Consider the following 10,367-nt stretch of genomic DNA (forward strand, 5'->3'; position numbering starts at 1 on the left):
TGTGTGTGTGTGTGTGTGTGTGTGTGTGTGTGTGTGTGTGTGTGTGTGTGTGTGTTTGTGGGAGGAGGGAGACAGGAACATAAGTGGAGATGACTCACCAGTCTTTTGTGACAGTGGTGCAGAGAGAGTGCTTTTCACCCATTTCTCTCCCTTGGGGCTTGCATACAAAACAAGAAATGGAGAGAGGGTAAAGAAGAAAAGGAGAGAAAGATTGGGTGTTAGGAAGCATTAGGGGGGATTTGGGGGAGGGGGGGATAATTGAAGGAAAAAAAACTGGGAGAAGATGGCAAATGAGTGTAGAGAGCTGGACAAAGAGAAGCGAAGAAAAGATGAAAGGAGTGAGCAAAAAAAAAAAAAGACTAGGGTTGCAAAGATCATAAACAAAGGATGCCGTTTCACGGGAGAGGCACTGGCAGCTCTGCCTTTGTTGTCCTAATGGCTGGTGAAAGCATTGTTGATGGGCCATATTGTGTTCAGCGTAGGTAGTAACAGATGAATCAACAAAATAAAAGGGGGTCACAGTGATAAGATTCAGATTTAATTTGGAAAAAGCATCCAGGTCAGGAGTGTGTTAACCCTTTGAGCAGCTTTCCTGAATATCTGCCTACCTTTACTTATTTATCGGCAGCTTGCCTACTTGGAAATAATTCTGTCAAACACAAATGAAAGTCATGAAAATTTATTGTGCATGTTGATTTGTATTCACAGCATTTTAAGCTAATTTATGATAGCAGTAAGTTTATATATTTTTTTGTTTTTCTTCTGCTTTTTATTGCAGTGTTTGGATCCTCAGGACCTAAAAGGCCTGCTTATTGAATTTTAAGCTCAAGATGTTTAGAGCTCCGTGATGTAAATGTTCAGCTAGAGACCATTTAATGCAACAGGTTGATGATCAGATCCTTGAGTGTGGTGGTAACCAATACATTTAAAAAAAACACACACACACACCCCATAATTATAGTTCTGTTAGAAGGTGCTTAATGGTAACTCATTAAATGTACCATTTCTGCAGCAATGCCCTGATTGAGTCACCATCCCATATTTCCCTCGTGCTGCTGCGCAGGTTTTCAGTAACAACCCGTCAAATATAAAAGGCTGCAGACCTCACCAGGTCAGAAGAGGCATCCCATTAGGCCTTTGTTCTCTCAAACTCTGCAGCCATTCACAGTTACAAACGCAGCGACAAAGGGGTCATGTAACAGGATAAACTCTAATTAGCGGCATTTCTCAGTTTCAAAAGAGTTGTGGAAATCAGCAGCTTAATAGGAGTTTAAAAAGCAACACGAGGCAGCTCACAGACCTCCAGCAATTTCACATCATCCCATGTTCGAATGTGACGATGATGAGAGATGAGATAGCCTTTATTTGTCAGTTGCTGTTGCCCACAACTGAGATGACAGACCTTGCCGACCGTACATACAATGCACAAACATCACATTGGGGACACAGGTCAGGCTAGGTAGCAAGGGAAAAAAAAAACATCGAAATGTGTAACACAAAAGGATAATACAGGAATGCACAGATATCAACACACCATAACACAATAAAACACAGACAAGCCGCATGGGAGAGTATTCTAGTGTGTACAGCTGATCTGGGACCGCTGCAGTCTTCGATTGCGCCTCCAGCTGATCCGGTGTCCACATCGGATGGAAGGTAAGCATGGGAGGAAGCATTGGATTCGGGGGAGTGAGGGCGTATCAGTATCTGTGTACATGTTTCGTGCGTGTGTGTGTGTGTGTGTGTGTGTGTGTGTGTGTGTGTGTGTGTGTATCCCGTGTTCAGCTGAGAGAAAGTGTCAGCACGCCCGGTTAAGCAAAGGTCAACAGTCTCCAGCGGACCAAGGTGGCCTTGAAGGAGGTACAAAGAGTTCTGATAACAGTCCTGTTATCATGGGAAGAATTTGTTGTTCCAGTCAGCTTCAACCTTGGCAGGCCTTCAGCTGGCACCAGGGGGGCCGCATGAGTGAAGATGGTGAATGTTTGGGTTTAGTGGAACAGCTGCATCCAATTTTTACAGTTGGTCTAATGTCCATCACTGGTCACCAATTATCTCAATTCCCGTTGTTCTTCTCCAAGATCTTTTCCATACTGCGTTCAAAACACAGTCTGAGTACTCACAGCCCTGCCAATTGTCTATCATGTCGGCCAGCCTTATAGGATTTTGAACAGCTGTAGCCGCTTCTTGTTCTTCGATAAGGTCCAAGCCAGCTCCAATCAGCCCGAACTCTGTTATCGTGGTTCCAGATTGGTAGATGTCGTTCAATGTCCTGCATCGAGAGTGTCGCCAGACACACGACGCAACCGACCATCGAGTATCTGGCAGCAAACGTCTCTGCAGGACAATCGGGCTCTCCCAAGCCCAGCAGGGTGTCAATTCCGTTACGGGACCAGTTGATCAAATCTTTAGGTTTTAGAGAACAAAACTGAGAAACTCTTTGAGGGTTAGAGTTAGACAAGACTAGACAAACACATAGAAGCAGGAGCAGGGAAGATAAGGGAGGGAGGGTGGGAAAGATGCGTCCGCCTCCTCCGAGAGCCAAAGAAGACCGTGAAGTCATATTGAGAAAGGTGAAATAGATGTTCAATGGGAATGCTGGTACAACCTGCAGCTTTTGTGCCTTTTAACTTAGTTAAAGCGGAATATAATCAGCTAAAATCCTTAATATGTTTTTTATAATTAGGGCCACAGTTTGATGGCTAATGAAATGTTTATAGCTTTATAATTCAGCCTCTCTACAACCACAGTGGCTCTTAAATCGGATAATCAAGATGTGATGGAAGTGCAGAATTTCAGCTTTAATTCAAGGCGTTTAACAAAGTTTTTGCATGAGATGTTTTTGGATTTGCAGCCAATTTCATACATAGTGCCCCATTTTCAGAGGCTCAGAATTAATTGGATAATTAGGTCTGGTCCCTCCTTATTTAATGTCAAATGAAGCAGACATAATATATGGAGTTGATTCACAGTGTTGAAATTGAGTTTTAGAGCCTTTTTTTTAACTGTAGTTTTAAATATGAGACCCGAAGAGATGTCTGTGCAAGTGAGGGAGGCCATCATTAGACTAAATAAAATGAAATAAACACATTAGACAGACAAAAGCAAACTTAAGGCACGGCTGACTAAACAATCGACAACATTTTTAAAAATGAAGGAATGCAGTGGCTAGCTCAGCAACACCAAAATACCCTAAAAAACACAGAAAACAACTAAAGTGCACGGTGATAGAATTATTACCTTTGTTGATGTCCTTTTTCAGCTCTACAATCCAGGGAAATCTCGGTGAATAGAAATACAGATGGTTTTACAACATGGTGCAAACCACTGGTTACACTCAAGAACACTTTGGCAAGATTAGATACCTAAAAGAGCCGGCATTGTTGTAATTCTTAAACAGTTAATTAAAACCCCTTGAATTAAAGCTGAAAGTCGGCACTTCAGTCACTCATTGATCTTTTGATTTCTGGTGGTGTGTACAGAGGCAAAACTACAAAACAACTGTGTGTTTGTTTAACAAATTATGGACCTCACTGTAAGTACAGCCCCAGCATGAGTATGAGCAACAGGAGAAGAAAAATACATCAAAATAAGGCATAGAAATATTTAATTGGCCCAAGAAGAAAACACAAACCATGTCCTGTTAGCAGCTTAATATCAGTGGCTGTAAAGGGGATTTGGTCATTAAAACACTGTAGAGTTTAAGCCCTGCACCTCATATACATACATATCATGAATTCTGTTTAGCTAATACCACGCTGACATCTTAAGTTAAAGGTGGGATCAAAGTCCGACTGTTATAGAAATTCCAGGAGCGTTATTTAATCAGATTTTGAAGGCTACTCAATATTTATACCACAGTGGCTGACATTTTTCCTCACATTTCTGCTTCTGTGAATGCATGGGCTTCTTGGGGCCATTGCTGATGAATTGTTGTGCTTCCGTGCCAGGAGCTGGATGTATACCAAATTTTGTGCCTGTGAGAGTTGGAGCCTTTTGAAAGATTCAAATAGCATTTTAATTATAGCACACCCACCAGGCAACATATAAATGATTACTATAAGGACGTAATGTGATCTAAAGCTTGACACACAATTATCCCTTTGTGCTGGAAAAAAAAATGTAAATCGCGATTGTGTAGTATGTCACAGAAACATGAATGAGGGAATGTAAATAGCCACATCCCAACAATTCTCTTTTTGTCTGCCGCTTGGCAACAAGGTGGGAGAAGAGGACTTCATGGAAGCTTCCTTTTTTTCATAAGCTGCATCCTCTGCACAGACTTGACGCGTGATCAGAGTGGTCATGCTTAGTCACGTCGTCATGTGTCAGTTCTGAGAAACACTGAACTGGATTCACTCAGACATTGTAAATTATACATTATCACACTGACTTTATACAGCTGTTTGTCTGTATTAGGCAATTATTCCAATACGGGCCAGCATGTGTGGCAGTTATTATAGGCCATGCATGTAGCGTAGCTAACTCACAGAGCCTTGAATTCTGATAGAGCAGTGTAAAACAAATGGGAACACAGAAGAAAATCACTGAGAGGATTAGCTGCCTTTATCAGGTTAGATTAAATTTGATTTGTGGAACGATCTTGCTGGACTTGGGCCACAGTTCCCAATTTAAAAATGCTACATGCTGATGTTTTTTAAAAAATGTCCTAATGTCATCTTAAAGTGCCGTCCATAAAAACATGTACTTAAAAAAAACACTATACAGAGGACAGGACATCCCTCTTGGTTCTTTGCTAGATGTCATCAAATCGATCATTTAAAGGGCAGGGCTCTGGGGTCAGATCGACCCCGAGTGTCATGATGATGTCATCTTTCTGAATTAATTTACTTACTGTGCTGGTTATGAGGTGACCAGCATGCATCAGTGATCATACTGAAAAATTGATGTATTTGAATTTAATATTTGACATAACATTTTTTAAAAATTAACTCAAACTTGCACTGCAAATTTGACCTTTTTTACTGATCTCACTGAGGCCTCAGTACAGCCTCAGTACAGCCTCTGAGCATCTTTCAATCATCTTTCACATTCAAACGATGGCCGGGAATTTTTTAAAATGTCCAAATCAGTCAGATGGGATATTAAACAGACTTTGCCCCTCCAGCATCTTGGTGCAAAGTCAGTGCAGTGGCCAGTCAAGCCCATGGTCTAGGTAACTGTGGAGAGAAATTACAGCGAGGGGGTGTCATGTGTCCTGCCAGTCCCCATATACTGCCCATTAGTATGAGTGAAACACTTAGGGCCTACTTCTATTGCCTAAATGCTTTATGACTGAAAGGAGTTCGTTAAGATGTCATGTGCCACAATTTTAGGGGTTTCTTCAAACTACTTACAAGCTTTGGAGTCTTCCTTTGAGAGCCTAATCACCCTTGAAAGTAGAACCGGGATGTCTGCTTCTGGCAGTTATAAGAAAATTATGACAAATAGCATTTGAAAATAGCAATCTAATAGCAGAAGGGAGACAGGCCCAGCTGTCATCCATATTTCTGTGTACTGTTTTTGTCCACTCGACCCTGCGAGGGCCGTCTGACCCAGTGTTTTGACTTTCTTATATTTTGATGTTTATGGTTTATGTTTAAGATCATGTAGTTATCTTCAGCTCATTCTATTTTGCCTAGGTTGCCATTTTAGTTCAGTGTTTATTAGATTCCCCTTGTGTCTTCAACCCCGGTGTTTAGGTCTCCCTCACCCTTCATCCTGTCTCCTACTCGTTTACATGTTTTCCCTTTGTGACCCATTACTTCTGTCACGTGTGTTTCCCCCTAGCCATCATGCTCTGTTTGTGCTTAGTTGTGTCAGTGGCTCCTCCCCAGTCCCCTTTTCCCTCTGTATGTATTTATAGTGTGCATGTTCCTCGTTGGTTCGCCATGTTAAGTCTGCATGTCTTAATCTGTCATATATAGAAGAGCCACCTTGACATGCATCTAAAGGGCAAAGGTCACTCTTTCGACAATGCCATTGTTCACATATTGAACAGAGAGGACAGATGGTTTGAAAGAGGAGTGAAAGAAGCCATCTATGTTCACTGTGAACGGCCATCTTTGAACACAGGCGGTGGTTTACGACACCAACTCTCTGCCATCTATAATCCAGTTTTGAGATCCCTTCCCAGACGCCTTAACGCCCACTCACATCCTGGGCCATTTGACCTCAGGAAATCACATGATAAGGTGAGGCTAAGTTTCACAGTCGGTTCACCTGAAACCTTGGCTGATTGTGACCCACACCCATTTTCACACCTTGGCTCATGTGATTAGGTAGAGGATCAATAGGGGGTCCATGACCCTCTTGGGGACACTCCCATAGGGCTTAAATCTGGGATTCTCCACCAGTTGCTCTTAGAACTGAAGAAGCTTCTCAGATGAGAGGTGAAACGTCGTCAAGGAATCTTAAAGAAGTCCAGACGCTTTTCTTTCCAACCTCCTTAGACTACAAGGCCCTTCACAGACAATCTGTTATATGTTTCATGTCTGCGTGTCCTATGTTGTCAAGTTTGTGTTGTCATGTCTGCGTCTCATCATGTTTCCTGTTTTATTTTGAAGAGGTCTGGTGTTCCATGTTTAGTGTGTTTAGTTTCACTTCCCCTGTGGTGTCATTATGTTCATTCTAATCAGCTGTTTTCTCATGTGTTTCCACTTCCCCATATCACCTCCTGTGTATATTTAGTCTGTGTGTTTTCATTCATTCCTTGTCTGTTCATCCTGCTGTGTGATTCCATCTTTCAAGGTCTATGAATTGATGCCAAACGTCAGGTTTCTATGTTCACGTTCCAGAGTTTTTTATGTTTAGACTTCGTTCTCCTAGTTTAGTCTATTGTTTCGTTTTGTCTCTGCCTTTTGTTTTTGTACTGTTTTACCAGCCTACAATAAACGACTCACAGTTTCAATCCAATCCAATTCAATCCTACTTTATTATAAAGTCCTTTCCAGTAAAAAATAACCCTTATTTAAGATCAAGTTTAGTTTTCGTGTGTCTGCACTTGGGTCCACCTCCTCTCTCCACACAGTCGGCTTCTCCGCTAACTGTGACACCCTCAGGTTAGAAACCAGTTTAAATGCCGGTTTAAAAGACAATATGTCAAGGTTGTGTTTAGTGTTTGTTTCTGCTGCCTCCAAGAAGCAGGTAGTTTACTGCTTAAACTACCTGCTTCTTCTTCTTTTGGCTGTCTCCATCTTATCCTATCCTGACCATGTCATACCAACCATCCTCCTTCCCAACATCCATGAATCTTCTTTGATGGACTTGCTCTTTTCCTCGTGCCTGGCAGCTCCATATTCATCATCCTTTGTCACCTACCCCGCCCCCCCTGTCAAAACCATCTCAGACTTCCTTCCATGTTGCTTTAAACTATGAGTTAAACTCATTCAAATCACATTTTACATTTAAATAAAACTAATCCATCTTAAAGTTGCTTAAAAGAGCACTCAACAAACAAACTGTCATTTTTCCTTGTATTCTTCACCAGCATCGCTATAATAATGTTTTTCACATGTGTCTAAACAGAAACTGACTGAAATGGTGAGAGACATAGCAGATCTCACACAGCTTTGTTTTATTCCCCGTGACCCGTAAATAAAAATATAGCGTGTAAAATGCGTCATAAAAAAAATGACTGTGATTTCTTCTTTATGTTTAGCCAAAATTAGAAATGGTAAATGGCCTGTATTTATATAGCGCTTTACTAGTCCCTAAGGACCCCAAAGCGCTTTACATATCCAGTCATCCACCCATTCACACACAGGTGATGGCAGCTACATTGTAGCCACAGCTGCCCTGGGGCGCACTGACAGAGGCGAGGCTGCCGGACACTGGCGCCACCGGGCCCTCTGACCACCACCAGTAGGTAACGGGTGAAGTGTCTTGCCCAAGGACACAACGACCGAGACTGTCCAAGCCGGGGCTCGAACCGGCAACCTTCCGATTACAAGGCGAACTCCCAACTCTTGAGCCACGATCATCCCGATCATCACGATAGAAAGGCAATAAACTCTTTAAAATGTGAAACTATTCTTTTGATATTCTTAAAGCACCATGAAGCCCATTAGTGAGGTGCTGAACAGTTTCAGTGGCCCTCGCCATTGATTCTCCGGGACTCCTGATTTTCAGTCTTTAAGAGTCAGATGTTTTCTCATCTGCTGTTTTGGTGGTAGTGGTGGTGGTGGTGGAGGGCCTGGCTAACATACTGGTTTACAATCTCATTGTCATATTTGCCAAAGAATTAAGTGACTCACTGATCCTCCCACATCATCCCAACCAACCAGCATGCCCACATCGCTCTTGCCACCACCGGGATCACCAAATCACCTCACTGCTAGGATCGAGGGTCCAAGGGTCTTTGTCTCTCTAGCACTGCTGCCTAAAGGCAAGTGGCTAAGTGACAAATGAAAACATAATTCCTGCAATCATTCTGTGAATATCTAGATAGAAACTACAAGCTGTAACCCAATGTCTGCATTCATGAAATGGTGTCCAAGAAACACCATGAAAGGCACTGTTCAAATAAACCGAGGCGCAAGCTCACAAGATAACACGTGATTAAAACATATTGACAACCTGCTAATCACTGTCACTGTTTGTACCGCTGACAGCATGCATAAAGTTTGTTTTGATGCCAAACAAGCGAGCGACCAGAAGCACTTCAAGGGATTATACCAGAAGGGTATATTGCCTGTGTGATGTGAGAGTGAGGGGGAGGTGTGGAAACAAGATATGGTAGGAAACCTATCTACCAAACACCTTTCCACCGGCCGACTGGCAGCCTCGAGGCAGAAGCAAACATGACTCAATCTTTATCTTAAATGCCAGCAGCTAAATTACTATACAGCTCAAAGAGAATATGTATGTGTGTGTGTGTGTGTGTGTGTGTGTGTGTGTGTGTGTGTGTGTGTGTGTGTGTGTGTGTGTGTGGTCCTGCGCAGTAAAGTGTACAGATGGATGACTCATCCACCAATCATGTGACTCATCAATCACTGCAGTTACCATTTCCCTGCCTTCTTCTGAAATTTTCCTTTTCTTTAGTTCTCTTTCATTCCCGTCTGGCTGTTGTTGCCTTTTCCCTCCCTGTTTTTTACTCTTCATTTTGATTTTTTTTGAGATAGAATAAAGTCCCTCTATGGGTTTTTCTTTACTTGATTGATGTGGCTGTCACTGAGATTTACTGTCTTTCTCTTTAGTGTTTTATTTTTTGTTTTAAGCTAAAGAACCAAGTGTTCGTGCTGTTTTTGCTTCGGCACAAATACAACAGAGCACTCGCCAAAAAGCCATGAAAAAACTGAACTTTAATAAAATAATTGCTTTTATTTTTTATCATATAGCAAAACTAGTAATCATCATGCTGTTATTTACACATTGCACGGGCATATTTATTTCACACTGTACATCTTACAATGCTAAAGTGACATCAACAACAACACTCTCCTTTTACAAGACAGATGGCTTCACTGTGGACACAGTGGCCCTCTTCCTTTGAGATTTCTTTTTTTTTTAATGTTCACAGTTTATTCAAAGAAGACAACCATTTTGAATTCTCCATACTGTTTTATTTTTTTCCTCTTTTTTTGTTCTTTTTTTTTGTTCATTTTTTAAGATGCAAGTAGAAAGACGTGCATTTAACGGTTTAAGCACAATCCCTGACTCCCCGGCCTGAAACTTTTCAATGAATTTCTTCTGAAAAATGAACAAAATGTTTTGTAGCCTCTTGGTGGAAATCAGTTGTTTTTTTGTTTTGTTTTTAAAAAAAAAAAGGCTGCAGAACAGATAGCGTGATTTCAAGTATTTTTTTTTTCTTTTTAAAATAAAGGAAAAAAATAGATACAATAGATATGACGCGTGTGCGTAAAACAAAGTAAATGTGAACTGGAGATGGACAATGAGAAAATGATCCAAAACATGAAGCACTCCTGCAGAGTCACGGAGCGCTGCATGGATGTGGCGACGGTGGATCTGCCGTAAATATGTTGACACAATAACTTCTGGATCCCAGAATGCTTGAAACCCCTTAGTCCACCAGGTTGGAAGTGTTTAGTGTTTAACTTTGTGCTTTTGGAGTCCACAGGGTTTCTACATTGGGATGATGAGAGAATTATGCAATATGATATTTCCCTTATAGAACCATGGTGCTTTGTAAGGCAAAAATCTGAATCTTGAGTTTGAAAAAAAAACAAAAAACGAACTGAAATGTGTGTATTTGGCACCTTTGCAAGTTGCAGCTGTTTAAGGTTGATCCAATCAGAAATGAGAAAGGCAACTACACACATCAAATACAACAAAAAGTATACTGTCAACATTTGACAATATCCGTGTTCTTTCTCTTTTTCTCTGTGTGCACGCATGTGTGTGTGTGTGTG

This window comes from Pundamilia nyererei, unplaced genomic scaffold, assembly GCF_000239375.1.
Source record: "Pundamilia nyererei isolate P.nyererei 1_Seehausen unplaced genomic scaffold, PunNye1.0 scaffold00297, whole genome shotgun sequence".
NCBI lineage: Eukaryota > Metazoa > Chordata > Actinopteri > Cichliformes > Cichlidae > Pundamilia > Pundamilia nyererei.